Raw genomic sequence first — 16963 nt, 5'->3', positions numbered from 1 at the left:
GACCTTGGCAGGGTCCGGCCGTGGCGTGAGCAGGCTCCAACGTGCTCAGAGCAGTCCGTAGCGCCAGCGCGGCCGGCACAAACCCACGTGCTCCCGCCCGTGCATCTGCCGGAGGTCTCGGCCGCGGGGAGCGGGAGCCCTGCCTGGACACCAGCAGCCTGGCCAGTCCCGCCGCGGATGCTGTCCACGCTTACGCGGAGCTTTATGGCCACACAGTATAGATCAGCCGTAAGGACTGCAGGGAGACCCGTCCCTGAGCCACGACTTCATTTCCACGCCCCGTCCTGCGCGCAGGGATGGGTGCTGGTGCCCTGCTCCCATGCCAACCCCTCTCCCGCTCAGGCAGCTCCGGGGACGGGGACGAGTCCCGAGGGCGGTGGAGAGGTGACACGGAGCAAGGTCGGCTTGACGCTGCCTGCCCGGGGAACGGGGCTCAGCCCGTGGTGGGGGGCTTCGCAGAGCGGGCGTGCGGGGAGTGCAGTGGAAGGCAGAAGCCGTGGTGCAGGAGAGGCAGCGCTGGGGGAGCAGGAAGAGCTGCTTAAGAATTTCTTCATTTCTTCAGGAATCCCACATGGAGGAAAGGGCCAAATTTCTGCCTGGAATTGACACCGGCCTGTTTTGTTGTGAAAACATAAAAGGCGTCTCTGCAGAAAGGGGAATGCAACCTTGGAGCCGAAAACGGGTTTTGCTGTTCAGCAGAAGGCTGATGGCGGTGGCTGCCGGGGCTCAGCCTCACCCAGCACTCCGGGCTGCTCTGCCCCGGCTTCCAGAGCTCTGCTGTTCATTTCAAAGGGCCGCTTGACTGATGCAAGTGAAAATTTGGCCCAGAGACAACAGGAATGGGCAACGACTAGAAACGTTTATGATGCCATGAGCTAGGCGAAGTCACAGACAGCACAGCCCGATGTGCTGGGGCCGACCACCGCGGCCGCCCCGAGACGGGCTCCGCACGAGCAGGGGAGGTCGTTCGCCTCTCTGAGAGCAGAGCTTGTGCGCTGCAGATCAAGAAGCTGATGCTATGGTTAAAGGGATTACTTCAAACTATGCTGTGTTTTCTAGTGAGAGAATTTGTGGTATTGCATTCTTGGCTAGTTTTCAATTTCTCTCTTTTGTACGAACATAAAGGGATAAATGAAGTAGAAAACACTGCTCCGCAGCTGCTTTTGGTTAAGTTTTTGCCCCTCTTCCATGAACGTAGTAGTAAAACTACAGATTTGGTTGAAATATTTTTGAAGAAATTTCCATCTCAATCAGAGCAACACAATCAAAGGAAAAAGACCGAAAAATAAATGGAAGGAACTAATCAAAAAGGCAGAGAAATGGCAATTAAATCCAGGCAGCTCCTTTTCTACGGCTTATTGAATAAAACAAGCCAAATTCCTGTATGTGCTGATTTTGCCCATGGTTGGTTGCAAGAGATATATGATTGCAGCGGAAAGGAAAAAAAAAACCCCAAACACTCCATCAACTCTAGGAAATATTTTGTGGCAATATGCTATGTTTTTTTCACTGGTTGTGATCAAATGAGTCATGTAGTTTGTAGTCAAAAATAGATCCAGTAATGTAGATTAAAAAAAAAAAACAAGCCAGCAATACATGTGGTTATGAGCACAGCTGTTACGATATGGGTTTCCTAATTTGGCTATATTCATGAAGGTCTTTCTTCCAAAGCTTTACGCAGTTAGTTTCATCATCAAAAGATTATTTGTAGTGAGTAAAGCTCTTAAAAATCATGTACCAGTCTGACTCTCTGAATCCTGTAAGCGAGTCTATAAGGTAAGAAATGACATATAGTGTTTATGAAGAAAATGAATCATGCTTTTTGCCCTTTTATTTTGAATCAAGGACTTGACTTTTGCCTTGGCCATGCTGCTCCACCGCCTGGTTAGGAGGCGCGTGGTGGCTCGCCCGAGCCAGCCTGCGGCAGAAACACCCCGGGGGCCGCGGTGCTGGCCCACCCGCCGCCAACCGCATCCTTTGCCCGGCTGCCACGCTGCCCGGGACGGAGGGGCTCTGTCCCACCTGGCAGGAAGACAGGTCTGGGAAGGGACGAAACTGGATCTGGGTGAGCAAAAGCTCTTGAGAAAGCCGTGGGCGTACAGAAGGAGACTAAGAAATGTCCCAGAAAGGATGCTCCAGCGTGAAGGGCTGTACTTAGCTGACGTCTGTGGCTGGAAAAGGTCAGCAGATGGATCCGGAGGGCGCTGGCCAGTCATGCGGTGGGAAAGGCGGTGGAGAGGATGAGGGTGGTAGGGCGGACAAAGAGCAGCCATTAGAGACATGACCATGGGAGCCAGCTGTGGTCCCTGCGCCACGGCGAAGCCGTCCCGGAGCAGGAGGGGTTCGGTTCAGGGCTGTAAATCTTTTAGCCTACAAATGGCAGAGACCTACCGATCCAGCAACCTCGGTTCCTTATTTACACGTAGATAGAGAGCAAGTACGTGGAAATGAAGCAGTACCCTTCTGTTTCGGTCCCACGTCGAGTAGCTGTGTCACCCTCTCTGCACGTGTCTGTATCCGGCTGTTCGAGCTGTCTTCGCCTGAGGACTGAGGTGTTAGGGCTTTTAGACCTCTACTACCAGCATGAGAAACCTTAGAAGTGCAAGAAACCAAAAGTAATAAAAGTAATTTTGCAGATCATTGCACTTAAAAACTGGAACCATTAACAAAGTAGAACTGCCCTTATCTGCTGCTACTCTTGAGAGTCTGGTATGTAGTTTTATGGGTTAAATAGTTTTTCATTTTGACACTAAGAGTCCTCTTTTAACTTTCCAACTTTGTTTCTGAAAACAACTCAGATATCTCAGAAAGAAACATAGTCGAAAACAAAGATTCCTCCTCTGCAAAGTACCTTCTTAGTTGCAAACCAGCCCCCAAAAGTCTCTCTCCCAGCTCCAACTTCAAACCTTCTTTTGAAGAATTTAGGAGCGGCCTTTTCCAAGACGTGCAGTGATGCCCGCCAGCCCCGCTGCACGCATCCCTGCACCCCCAGGACGGACGAAGGATGAAGTCCTTCTCTCAGGATCCTTTATGAGGCAAATACTAATTTTCATGTTCAGGTTGTGACCATCTTCCCACTTTCTTCTTTTTTTTGTTGCCACTCGCAGCGCGTACCCTCAGGCGCCTCACCGATCGATTGCCCGTGGAATCATATGTCCCGGTTGGAAGGATCTGCTTCTGCGTGGAGCGTGTTGCCATTTAAATCGGTATCACGATGCCTCAGTATGTCCCTTGAAAAGGCTGCCATATCGCTGCCACTATTCATTGTAGATGGACCCATTGTAGTTTGATAGTAGGTGTCCTGTTTTCTTAAATTAATGATATACTGCAGAACTGCTAGCATATATTTAAGTTGCCATTTACTATAGTAATAAATATTAATCAGCCTCTAAAAGAAGAAATGTGCCATTGTTGGAAGGAAGTAAAAGAAAATTTTATGTTACCCTAAGCTGTCTTGTTTCTGCAGGAACACAAGAAAAATGGTGTTTATCATTTGGTATTTCAACAGAAAAACACTGTAGGCCCTTTCTAAATCCATCTAGCTTAACTGGTTGCTCACAAGTTCAAAAAACAACTACGGATTTAAAAGAAAGCATTTATTTCCCTATAGTTTAGCTACAGTTTATCAAATGTTCTTGCAAGTTGAAACCACGCAGCACTTAAAAACGAAAGGCATCTCTGTACCAATCGGGCCGTTTCTGGGCAGCGGCAGATGAAATCGCAAATGTAATAGTTTCCATTATTTGCTCAAACAGCGGTAAGGACACCAAGCACCGCCAAAGGGTTCCCATCCAGCTACGAGCTTGCATGCCTGGACCGTGAGCCCAGCCCCACGTCACGACGCTGCCTCGCAACGAGAGCCCGTTCGCCAGGGTGGCTCCTGCGTCGTCAGCTCTGCGCTATCCCTTACCTCACCCAGGTTTTCTCCAAATAAATGGGAAGGGCAGGGAACTTCTCGAGTTCCTTACAGTAACAGGGGAGTTCTGCCTCCCAGCTGCAAAGCTTCAGTTTTGTGCTGTAGCCAGAAAAACATCTTCTCCTTTGGGGAGGCTTTTGTACTTCTGTTAGTTCTACCTATTAATCAATAAAGTCACTTCTTTAATTAATGTTTAACCAAAAATGACTAAGACTTCGGACCGCCCCTGGAGACCTGACAGAGTGAAACCTCTTTGTAACCGCGACGCAGGTTTGGGGCTGGTGACGGCGGGAAGGAACGGGCCAGTTCCACCTCCTTTTTGCCTTGGTGTGTGATTGGGAATCAACTCACCAGTACGAATTTCCTCTTTTTTTCCAAAACAGCAGCTATGGGAGCCATTTCAGCGGCACCGTGAGCATGCAGGCTTCTTTCGGGGGGCAGCGCGGTGAGGCTGGGGTGCTGACTGCCATGTGCACACCCGTCTGCAGCTGACGTGCCTGCCGAACCCGGCTCGGACAAAAGGGAGCAGCTGAGGTTAGCAGTTCTTTTCGTCACGAACCGTGCATTCCCGCTCTTTCTCCCGTTCACTTCAGAGCAGATCATTCATGTTCTGTTAGCACAGCGTAGGATTTATGGCTGTGATTTAGTAGGTACGACTTACCTACTCCTGTCTCAAACACGTTGCCAGAAGTCTGGCATGCAACCCCCTCTGACATTACATGGACATTCCCGGTATTTATCTCCATTCCTCCATTAGTTTTGTGTTAATCTTGTTTATTACCTCGTTGCTACTCTTTAAAAACTGCCAGCTCGTTCATCTCGCAGAGGCTCCCACTCAGATGCTGTCTGCTAATTTGATTTAAGGGGCTGTAACTCTTCCAACCTGTCGCTGGAAAATATGCTCCTCCAAGGAGCTCGCCGTCGGCATCAGCATCGAGATGGAGGGGCTATCAAAACACACCTCTGCCCAAAGAGTCGGGACGGGAGAGAAGCACGTCTGAAAACGACGCTTCCCAACAAGAGCCCTCCTGTTTTAAGTTTGGCCAAGGGCCGTAGGGACGGACGAACACCCGGGTCAGACCCCCGCCCTGCTCTCCCAGCCAGGGTCACAAAAACCCAAAGGCTGCGGGAGGGGGAAGGTAGACCTGAGATTTTCCAGTCCCCAGCCCAGATGTGGGGACCCTGTGAAGCCATGACCTCCCACCGACACGCTCGTTTCCCCCCATCTAGATCATCTCAGAGGCTTTTCGGGTGATTATTTCTCTGTGGCCAGAGCGTACGCACACACACGAAGCGCTGCCTGGAACCAGCGAATGCTGCTCACTCAGCCAGCGTAGCAGTTTCACGTCTTCTGGGAAATGGAAAATACTTTTTTTTTTTTTTTTTGAGATCTCTATCAATCACCTTTGGGGCTCTCCCAGCAGAGCTTTTCCTAACCAGCCCGCTGCACCCTAGCCCCAAGAACCCTCCTTCACCCCCAGAGCGCTGGGAAGGTGATGGGAAAACAGCCCAGACACACGGGAGGGAGCAGTGCTGAGGTGGGAAAACTAGAGATGGACCTGAGAGAGAGAGGGCCAGAGGGGCTGGACAGAGGACAGGGGACGACTGACACCTGCTGAGCTCCTTGGTGGCACTGGAATCTGGAATTGGGAATAAAGGAGAGGATGTTTCATGATTTTAAAAGATAAAGTTACCTCTGTTCTCCGATTGGGTCTTTGAAACATCTCCCTCCCGGGAAATTCATATAAATGAAGACATACTCAAGTTACATTCTAAATAACACCAATATATTAATATTTTAATTCCATAATGTAGGCTCAGTAAAATAAACAATGCCAAAACGTAGAACTCAGTGATGTGCAAAATAGAAAGTCTCTTCTCATTTGCTTGAAGCAGAAACCATCATGTTTCATTTCAGTGAGATAGCTTGCTCTGAGGATGATGGTGCGGAACATTTTTCTGTGTATGCATCATGAGTGGAGCTGAAATACTCTTGAATAATAGCAGTTGATCATAACATAATAGGAAAAATGAGAGAATGATGTTACAGCTTGCAGCATATCTGGGTCCTACACAAACAGACTTAATCTGCTCTGCAGACAGGGGCTCCATGACCATTACTACGAAGTCTGTGCCCTTTTGTAGGACCCAACACATAGATTTGATGTACAGCAAGAATGGATATCCAGTTAAACTCCTGCTATTCTAGCCAGCATGCTAAGTTGATGCTGATGTTGACTCACACTTTTCTACTGGACCTGAGGTAACAGACAATGTCTGACCTGTTATAAAGCTGGCGTTGCGTGGACACAATACATGATCTGGCATAAACCATTGCTACACATTTGAATCTGACGAACTCATTGGTATTCGATGAGTATATAGGGTCCTTGATGTTTGTGTTAGCGATGAGGAACTCTAAAGCTGCTTTTATGGAAGCATCACATGATGGTCTGAGTTATAATCTGGAGAAGGTGCCATTGGATATTAAACTTACACGTGAAGTACTGGGAGACTTTGGGAAGGAAAGAGAGAAAGTGAATTGCTGGCGATGGTTGGTTGTGACCATTGTGTATCCATCCATCCATCCATCCATCCATCCATCCATCCATCCATCCATCCCAGCCTGACACACGCACATTCACAACATGATTCTGGAATGTGGCTATCGGCTGCGGACGAAGCCAGATTTATGGCTCCTAGCTGCATAGCAGCATGTGGAAGTAAATCTGGGCAAAGGAATTTCCTTGTACCTGTCATTATAAAATTTTATGCAGCATGGTTCCAGAGGAATTATTTATCTGTATAATCACATCAACAGCAGAGGAAACAGAGTGCTACATAAGCATTATGCAGAGAGATGGTTTTGCAACTGATATTCATTTGACTAAGAATATGGTAATGCAGCTCCACATCCACATGGCTGGACAATGGCGTAAAAGAGCACAGAGACAGATTCAATTACCGCAGTCCCCACCAGGTGACAAAACCCGATTAGCTCAGTAGACGTAGGCTGGTAGGAAGGCAAGAGTGAAGCCTGAAGGATGTTGAACAGTCCAGTACACAGGTAAATGGAGTTTGGCACTTCCAGGTGGATAAATTTCTTTTTTATAAGCAATAAATAATAAAATACATGACTTTGCTAATGTTATTGTTACAGCTTGAGCTAGTGTCTGATCATTAGTCTAATGCTTATAGAGAACAGACCTTCTGCCGTTTAGTGACTTTTGGTTTCTTGGGTTGAATTAGGTAACCAGTAAATGGTGATTAAATGAGGGATATTCTTATGTTACTAAATAAAATAAAATGGGACTAAGGAACACATTAATGCAGCACATACACGCCCCGTAAGTAATATTCCTATCTGCAAGAAAAGTGACAATATAGTTCTGCACATACATACTGGGGAAGAAAAGGTTAGGAGAGGTGCGGCTGAAGACAAAGCTTGAACTGGAGTTCATGTCTTAGTGCGGGACCAGAGGCCACGCGAGACGGAGACCCAAGTGTACGTTCCCCGTGCCCTTCTCCCAGCAGCAGCACCCATCCTGTCCTGCTGGGAGCCTGCGGGGTGCCCGACCCGACAGACCTGGAGGCTTTATGCAATTCAGATTAAACTGGCAAATCAGCTAAAAAATTACTGCGGGGAGAAGGGGTGAGGAACTGGCGGTCAGAGGTGGCACAGTCTCACACGCACAGAGCCATGTGGTGTTCCCGTTGGACCACATCCCAGGGGATCTGAAGGCAGCGGTGGCTGCCGCTGGCCGGGGGCTCGTTGAAAGCTGAGCAGAAAGCGGGGGGACGTGGGCTCTGGGCACCGGGGGCCTGGGCAGCCTGCGAGAGGACAGAGCCTTCCCCGAGTGCGAGGGCTGCCGTAACGGGTCGCTGACTTCTGTCGCATTTGTAATTGCTGTTTTATGAGGGGTACGGAGCTCTGTAGTCTGAGGGGGAAAAAAAAAAAAGGCAAGCAAGCAAGCTCAAGTATCAGTTAGAGCTACCCTGGGATTTTTCTAATTCATTTTCTGGCCTCAGTTAGGGTTTTATGTGTCTCTTTAAGCAGTCAATAAAAACAGTCCTTGCTATGGCAACTACCTCCTTCATCATTTAGACAGACATAACACACCATCCTAAGGACGCTCATGCCAATTAGCGCTGAAAAATTTATAGACAAAGTATTTTAAAGGAGTTACTCAGTTACATTAGCATTTTCCATTAACATCTTTACTTTCAGTCATTCAAAATGTGTATAAGTGGTCTGGGTCCAACTCTCTATGGGGATAATGAACACTGTAAATTTTGCAGGGATGGTGCTTCCTTGAGAGATGCGCAGTGGGAGGGAGCATCCCGGCCACCGACGCACACACAGAGCATGTCCGTAAGCACTCGCACTCGGAAGTCCCGGCAGAGCACGGTCCTGAATCAAAAGACAAACCTGCTTTTTTTAACTTTCAGCTGGAGCATGGTACATACCATATTTGCGAAACAGAGCTTGGCGCGTCTGCATAACTCATTGCTGTGGAAAGAGTCATCAGGATGATGTATTGAAACACAGCCATCTCCATTATGGTATGCCATGTATGTTTTTAAAAGCTATTTTTAAAATTAATAGTACTCTGTAATGCTGATAAAGTAGAAAGCATTTATAATTTGTTGCGCTCCCAACCTCTTTCTAAATCCACATTAGTCTACTTTCCACTTGACTGAAGTATATTTTTTTAAAGATATGATGGTTTGAAATTTATTAATAGTGTATTAAGGGAACAAAACTTTATTATTTAATGGATACATCACTTAAAAGTGTTATATAAGGGCTGTTGTGCTTACTTTCCACCACTAATTTATGTCTCAATATTTTATGTCGATGGTCCTAGTCCTCACTGCCACATTCATGCTTATCTCACCGGCTTCTTTCACTTGACCAAGGGGTTGAATAAGGAATGGCTACACGGTACAAGGGGACACAACACCTTCGAAAGCTCTAGCTGGTTCACGCACCAGAAAGAGTCGACGTGCATTAAGGAGAATTTCAAGGCAAGGTGTTTAATTCCTCTGTGAAGGCTCCAGGAAACAGCACTTTGCAGCACATTGAACGTCACGCATATTGCTTTCAATTTTTTAACCATCAGGTTTGAAAGACCTGGATTTCCAAGAAACTGAGATTCAAATGGTACGAATTACTCTTTAGCTTCCTCCTTTAAACAGGCATCTCTCCCTAGGCCTGTGACTAACACAAAGCACGGGACCTTCTGGCGATTCACCTCTTTTCTGGCTTATGAGGTCAGGACCCGCGGGAACCGACCTGCCAGCGGAGCCGCTTGCTGCCTGCCGTCCCTCCGTGTCTCCTCTCCACGCCTTCGCCATGCACCCCGCAGCTCACGCCGCCCTGCTCTCTGTCTCCATCCCTGAAGACTTTGCAACTACTGAGCACTGAGCATTAGCAATTATTTTTCTACCGGGTGCTAATAAGGAGCCGGACCAAGCAGAAACATTTCTGCTCAGGAAACACCTTGACATGCGAGCGTTGCTGCCAGGGGGGAGCTGCAGGTCTTCTCTTCCAGGAGATTGTCCAGGTCTGTGCCCACCTTGGGTTGCCCCAGAGCCCTTGTGCGAGGCCCTGGGTCGGTGCCCCAGAGCGGGTGCTGCTGGCAGCAAACCTCTGCCAGGTGAAGGTTGGGCTCACAGGGTGCAAAGCTCATCCCCAAGGACGGGGCACCTGAGACTGACTGCACCGGGACACGGTTAAACTCGGAGTGATCTCGTCTGCTGCCAGAATCGCACCATACAGGATACTTGATGCAGTGGGACAAAGACTAGGGCATAAATATGACCGAAAGAATCTATCAAAATTATTAATAGTGTTTTTCTAACCTTTTCAATGAGGAGATACTCACTTCCAACAGCACTGCCAGTGTTGGCATCCTTGATTTTTTTTTTTTCCAAAGAGGTTTAATTGAGCTAGGTATAAATAGCATATCAGTAAACAAGACCTTTTGGCTCTGTGAATCATGTCTAAAATATTTGCAAGCCCTCCACAGCCTCTCTGATGGTGAAGAATGTGCTCATTAGGCTGGTCCAGATGCATTCTGCGATCCAGCGAGAACCTCACTTCTCCAGCAGATAAATCACTGCAATATTAATGGACTTGTTTGCAGACAACAAGCAGCACAAGGCTAAGGCAGCCGCTCCAAGGACCTTGGTGTGTGTCTCTCTTAGGACTTCCCAGATTCAGAGAGTTCCGCCCAAAAAGTTTTAGCACAAGAATTGCAGGGACTCGTGTTGATTTTATTCCATTTAATTTACCCCCTGCCTCTGAGTATTCCAGAATGACTCTAAAAAAATCCCATAAACCAACCTGTACTGAAAGCAAAATGGACACTGGAAAAACCAGCAATTTTTATAGTCTGAGTTTACTTACTTGAGAATTTCTCAGCTGACCACTTATAAGACAAGCGTCTCTATTTAATCTTGCTTTGGTAATGGAAATGAATGGTCCCCATCGTCTTCAGGAATGCGTTTTGTTTTCCTTCAGTAATCTCCATGGTATTAATTACGTATGTTTAAGTGTATGCGGAAGTGTTTGCAGCATTGGAAACTCTCTCTTTATTTCTAAAGTCAAACTAGACATAAAACCATGTATATATGTGGATACATACCTACACACTACCTAATTACCTAAATTATAAACCAGACTTGTAAAACTGAGGTAAAAAAAAATAGAGAGAAAAGACCTCAAAGGTGAAGGGTACATAGAGTGTTGATTTGACCTGAATAATAGAAGTGAAATGCCTAGATCTAAAAATATTCCTCAATATACATAGACCCCAGATTCTTCAAATTTCCTTAAAATGCAAATATGGGGATTGGAACTTTTCTTATCTTGCCTAACTGCTCCTGGAAATTCAACGTGTTGCATTTATAGACTGCCTTTAACCTGCGGATTTCAAAGTGCGCTGCTGATCTTAATTAAACCGATCGTATGTAGGGTCGCAGAAGGTTTAGAAGTCTTGATCAAGGTATGGAAAACAAGTTGGTTAAAAAAAAGAAAAAGAACGCACCCCAAAAGGCTGGTAGCACACAAGTTGCCTGCCCAGACGACCTGCTGCTGACTCCTTCCATACTCCGACGGCATCCTTGCTGCCCGGTCCCACCTGGCGCTGAGCAGCGGGCTGTAAGCCCACAAGCCCAGAGCTGTGCCAGTTGTGATCCCTGTCGATACCCGCTAGCCGACACGCCTTTTACTGGCTGAGACTTTCAAGTGCCCCGTCCCCCGAGAATAACACACATAATAACAGCAGTAAACATATTTTATAAAGCTTCCCAGCTCTGTTTCAGAGCAATTGTGTTAATACATCGGATATTTTATCACTTCTGGTGGGGATTTAATAGGTCAAAACTGAAACCGTGCCTGGCACGAAACATGGCCCAGCCGCCCCTCAGGGACGGGGGGCATTTCCTCCCCACCACGTGTTGTCCCACGGGGTGCAGAGCCGTTCTGCTCCCTCTGGAAACAGATACGCCCCGATCAGGAGTGTTAGTGCAAGCCTTGAGAGTGTCAGCGTTGCCCCTCTGAAGAACCTCTGCGCAGCTCTGTGCAAAGGGGCTCTTGGCTCATAAATGTTTCCCGTTTTTCCAAGCTATCACCTATCTGGTTTATTCCAAAACCTAAAAAACCTTCCGTCCGTTTACTGCGAACCCTAAAAGAGCCGTGTACTTGCCGCATGCAGAAGATGCACCCCGAGTCCTCACTGGTGTACGATGCGCCGAGCCTGACCCCAGCGCTGCTCAGCACACTGGCAGGTCCCACTCCTTGAAGTAATCTCCCATTTCTTTTGTCAGCTCTTAGATTAGGAGGTAATAAAAATCTCAAGCATAATGGATGATTTTATTTTGGTAGTCTTAGTGCTAAGTAAACTCAGAGATAAGAAATGCAAAGACAGTCCATAATCTTAAACTATGTATTAAATGATTATTTTTCAAGTATTTTATAGGCGAAGAGGAGAAGAGCAGCCACTCCCAACTGTGAGTCCCTCGAAGAAAGCCAAAGCACGGGCTGTACTCGGAACAACATGAAATGGTCACACGTGAACTAAGGTTTGGCTGAGATTTGCTCATTCATAAATCGTGGTTTGTATTTGCAGTCAGAACAACGCAGGCTGAGATTCTTTTTTGGAAAAAGTGGAAAGGTTGAAAAAACCCATTTTTGATAATTTCAGATTTCCCCATTGTCTAATTGCTGGCAGCGATTTCCCCCGCTCTTTAAGGCACCTGAGCAGCCAGCCCTCTTACCCCCGCTCCGGCAGCCCCCTCCTCCCCGCAGGCAGCGGGTGTCCGGCCGGACCCCCATCCCTGCCCGGCGCCTGTCCCGCGGGACGACCCCCAGCTCGGTGCGTTCCCAAAGCCGTCCGCAGGGCTGGACTTCGGATTTCCAGCCGAGCCCTGCAGGAAGGCTGGCTGCCCTTGGCTGAGGTACGGAAAGGTAAATTGTTATATATAATGAATTACAAACCCGATATGTTATGACATTTCAGAGGGCATGGAACAAGGTAGGTCTGTTGTGGCTGCCCCTGGCTCCCTGGCAGGGTTCAAGGCCAGGCTGGATGGGGCTTTGGGCAACCTGGGCTAGTGGAGGGTGTCCCTGCCCATGGCAGGGGTGGCACTGGGTGGGCTGGGAGGTCCCTGCCCACCCAAACCCGGCTGGGATGCTCTGATTTTATGGTCAGTTTGTCAATGTGTGATCTTTGAGTGTATTTGATCAGGTAGTCTCAAATGCACATTATCATGTACCACTTTTAAAAAATAAAAAATTTATTTTAGTTCTACTGCCCATTTCCAGGCACTGCGCTTTCATATGCTGGGAAAGCTCATATATTCCAATGAATCACACACTTTTTCTTGTATAATCATCAGATCCCTGAACTGGCACGGTAGTAACAATTCACTTAAACTACTTGTAATCATAGGACAAGCTCCTCGGTGTCCGTAAATCAGCATCTCTCTGCTGACTCTACTGAAGCTACACTGATTTACTCCAGATCTGAAATGACTATATTCGTTTTTTTAACTGAACCTTATTCTTTGCTGATGTGACATCTATGAAGGTCGCAGATATGTCTGTGTGATGCTGTATGAAAGGAGACAGCACAAGGAGATAGTCTTCAGTAAAAAAAAGAGACGGTTGATTCAGAAAAAGTCCCAGTACGGCTACGCACGTCCCCGTACTCCTCCAACACCTGAAGGCACTGACTGTACATCCGTGAGTCCAGCCATGGACGTGCCGTTCATTAACCCCTGAAAAACGCTGCTGAGATTGTCAAAAAAGGGGGCTTTTAGTACAGACTGTGGTACTGCTGCTGGGATTTGGACACAAGGCTGTTAAGAGCCATTTATCAGGTTTTTTCAGTATTTCAGAAGTACTGGTTTTCTATAAATCTTGAGAAAACAGAAGTTGGACTAATGCTCATATGCAAATTGCATCTTACTGAAATCCATGAAACTGCTTGTAGACTGGAGAACTCTTCTGAGTAAAGCAGGGTCCCCACTAACTTTATCTATTATTCACCATTTTCCTTACTGAACAACAAGAGCTTCTTTTCTGTCTAATTAGAAGGACAACATCTCGTTACTTCTTCACGGTCTGATGAATTCCCCAGACGCGGAAGAATAAACTTGGCAGTGGTGTGAAATGACCCTGTGGTCAGGAGCTCCGTCGGTGGCTGGAGATGGACACGCAGACTCACCCAGGCTCAGCAGTGTCCCGGGGAGCCCGCGGGCTCGGACACTAGCCATGGACCAGGCTCTGCTAGCCGTACTCTGGCTTGGGGAGTCCCTCTTCCCTCAAGGAGTCAGAGGGAGAAGAGATATTGGATGGTGATGTACTCCTCTTTGTGGATTAAAAGACAAAATCTAGCCGTATGCTCACACTCAACCTTTATATGTAAATTAGAATCAAGAAGCACCCACCCAAATATTAAGAAAGTACTGATTGAATAAGAACTCCATTAAGTAAGGTAGCATCCGCCACCTAGGGAGTCATGCAAGAAATGCAGGGAAACACCTATGATTTAATTGTAAATAAAGTTTTCCACTGAAGTGTAAACAGTTCATATTCAGTTTCCCCTGCACCTGCCAGGAGGCAACCGGATCTCGGTGCCAAGGCCATCGCCGAGGAGGGATGCCACCCTTCCTCCCGCAGAAAACTCCAGAACGGGGCAGCAGAGCGGGCTCGTCAGCACCACTTTGTCTTCACGGCAAATATTGCTGTTTTAACATTGAAAGAGAACAGAAGTGCACCAGTGAGCACTGCTGACCAGGCCACGCGCTTGCGTCTTGCCGATGATGTCCAAGCAGCAGGACAAGGAGCACGGAGAGCAGAACATCGGCAGCCACCAGAGATCCCTGCTCTGGTTCGGCTCCATTCTCCAATGGAGCCATGCACACGTGTTGTCTCAGTTTGTAATCGTTACACTGACAAATTCCTTACCTACTCATAGAGCAAAGCAGCGAAGATGGAGACCCTATGGCGTGCAGTCTCTGAATGAGGAGCGGGTGTCAGCCCAAACCCGCGGGCACGGCACGGGCTGGAGCAGGGCAGCGCGTCCCACCACCGCCGAGCACGGTCCATGTCTCAGGTTATAAAGAACTCGCAGCTCGATCTCACTTTTTGGTCAATAATCCTGGCTTTTGCTAGCTGTTTTTAACCTGATGTTGCTCTTTTTCTCCCATCTATCTCTGTCCGTTTCTTACTGTCTTGAAAAATAAAGCAATCGTCACTGGAAATGCCAGGTCAAGACATGAAAACAAAGAGTTTACTCCTACAGTAAAAGCACAAGTCCTCATGGTAAACTCGGTCCAACAATCCCTCAACCACCACTACAGCAAAAACATATGTAATTTATTCAATAAATTCTGCCTCATTTTCTTGTCACAAATTGCCAGTATTCACTATTCAGTTATTCACAAAGCAATTTCTGCAGACAATTCTTGATCTGAAGTTCATTTGTAGTTCATCTTCAGAATTAATTTCTTTTTGTTGGACACATTAATGGCATATTACTTGTAATTCTTCTAATGAGGCTTCCAGCACGAACACTTGCATTTACAAGTTCAAAATAGGTTTTATGAAAATATTCCCCACTTGGTTAAAATTGATTTACAAAAATGTCCAAGTAAATTGCTAAATATTCATGAGAAGCGGATATAAAATACCCCTGAGCAAATATGAAATCAGCCAGCCAAATATTTTGGGGAGCCATTTCTGGCTGGGAGAAGAGGGAAGCTGGTGGGACATTAAGGTCCCCCTTTTCGTTGTCCCGTCCAGGGGACCCCATGGTGGAGGGACTGCTGGGTCACCACCACAGCTAACTCCAGCCTGGTGACTGTCAGTTTTTAGGTCTTTCCTTAATTGTGGTTATAATTCCTCCATCCTAATTATAATGCAGTCACAGTTCATGTAAGACACGGGTTGACCTCTTGGAGCCGTGCTCCATTACTGGTTTCGGTTCAGCGGCGTTAACAAGGAGAAAGCTCTGCCCAGAAACCTTGTGAATGAGGGGGAAGACAAATTCTTTTGTTCTCTGGATAAAAGAGATGTGAGCAGGCTAAGGGAGATGCCAGCTGGGGCTGGGTCTTCCTTCTCACTGCTTTCTCACTGCCTAGCCCCAGAACCGCAGTCTGGAGGCCAAGGTGGTGGCCAAGAGCTGGTCCCGCTCTCGGTGGGCTCCCCCATCCCTGGCATCCAGGGAAGAATTCCAGGGCTTCACATAAACCTAAGATTTTGTGGTTTGTGGAATATTGTTTCTTTTTGTGGGTTTCCTTTCCCTCCTCCGTGACTGCTGTCACGCCGACGCTGCGCTCGGCTCAGGTACCTGCAGCAGCTGAAGCTCTGGCGAGCGGCAGCTCCCGGGCAGCCTGCGGAGCTCCGTCTGACAAACGGATTTCTCCAAGGCGTCTGGTGAGCGCTCTGCCCTACCTCTGTTTTCCCAATAACATTCGAGGTTACATGTTGTCTCTCAGCAGACTCATTTTTAAATGCTTTTAATCTTTATCTACAATTTCTCGTAAAAATCTTCCTACATTGAGTTTTTAAGCCATTCTGTCGGAGATGTTGACTTTTCTGTGTTAAATAAATAGGGAGTTAATTAGCAGCTCTGCTTCTGTATTGAATCTTGACTTTTTTTCAGTTCAAAATCAGAATCAATGATCTCTTGATCAAGAACATGGAGATGTTACACAATAATATTTGTCATGGCTCTACTGAGAACAAATGTGTTTGATGCTTCTGTAGGGATGCCGAAACAAAAGTGGGGTTATTTTTGTCAGAGCCTTTGCCAGGTTTCTCTGAGCTCTGGGTCTATCAGAAAACAAGGGGCCTTATTTAAAAGCTATAATCTTCACCACTGCATCCCACAGGGGAAGCCCCTGTCCTCTGAAGACCGAGACAGAGCTCTCATTAAGATCAGAGCCAATATACTGGCTCCGGGTGATGAGGGGTTATTGATTGCATCTGCACCTCTTTGAAAGCAACCCAGAATCCCAGCATCCCAGCCGGGTTTGGGTGGGCAGGGACCTCCCAGCCCATCCAGTCCCACCCCTGCCATGGGCAGGGACACCCTCCACTAGCCCAGGTTGCCCAAAGCCCCATCCAACCTGGCCTTGACCACTGCCAGGGAGCCAGGGGCAGCCACAGCTTCTCTGGGCACCCTGTGCCAGGGCCTCAGCACCCTCCCAGGGAAGGATTTCTTCCTTATATCCATGGAAAAAGGCCTTCAGGTGGGAACAGCAATGCCCTTTTCTCTGTTCTAATAGGAACGCTTCTGCGATGGCTTTGGCACTTGCTCTCCCCTCTCATAAAAGCCGGCGGGACGGGCGGCAGGAGCTCAGCCGGGGTGCAGGCTGCCGGCAGGACTCACCCCCCGGCGTGCGCAGAGCCGGGTCATCCTGCCCGGGCCGCGAGGAGCAAACCCCAGGGGAAGCGCGGAGCTGAGCAGGGCCGTGCCGACGGGCTGCGCGGGTACCTGCACGGCTGTTTCCAGAGTGCCTCTCCTCGGCACT

At 47.8% G+C, this 16963-nt stretch overlaps 1 long non-coding RNA gene across 2 annotated transcripts; it reads left to right on the top strand.

Annotated features, from left to right (window-relative positions):
- The first annotated feature begins 987 nt into the window (after positions 1-987).
- Positions 988-16419, top strand: LOC142603193 (uncharacterized). Of its 2 annotated transcripts, XR_012837079.1 has the most exons (4): positions 988-4450; positions 8216-8288; positions 8366-8492; positions 11908-16419. It is a non-coding gene; the product is annotated as an uncharacterized LOC142603193 (long non-coding RNA). The 2 variants fall into 2 exon arrangements; XR_012837078.1 differs by having other exon boundaries at positions 8216-8492.
- The last annotated feature ends 544 nt before the right edge of the window (positions 16420-16963 follow it).

Source organism: Balearica regulorum, chromosome 10 (genome assembly GCF_011004875.1).
Source record: "Balearica regulorum gibbericeps isolate bBalReg1 chromosome 10, bBalReg1.pri, whole genome shotgun sequence".
In the NCBI taxonomy this organism is placed as follows: domain Eukaryota; kingdom Metazoa; phylum Chordata; class Aves; order Gruiformes; family Gruidae; genus Balearica; species Balearica regulorum.
This window is presented reverse-complemented; position numbering and strand designations above follow the sequence as displayed.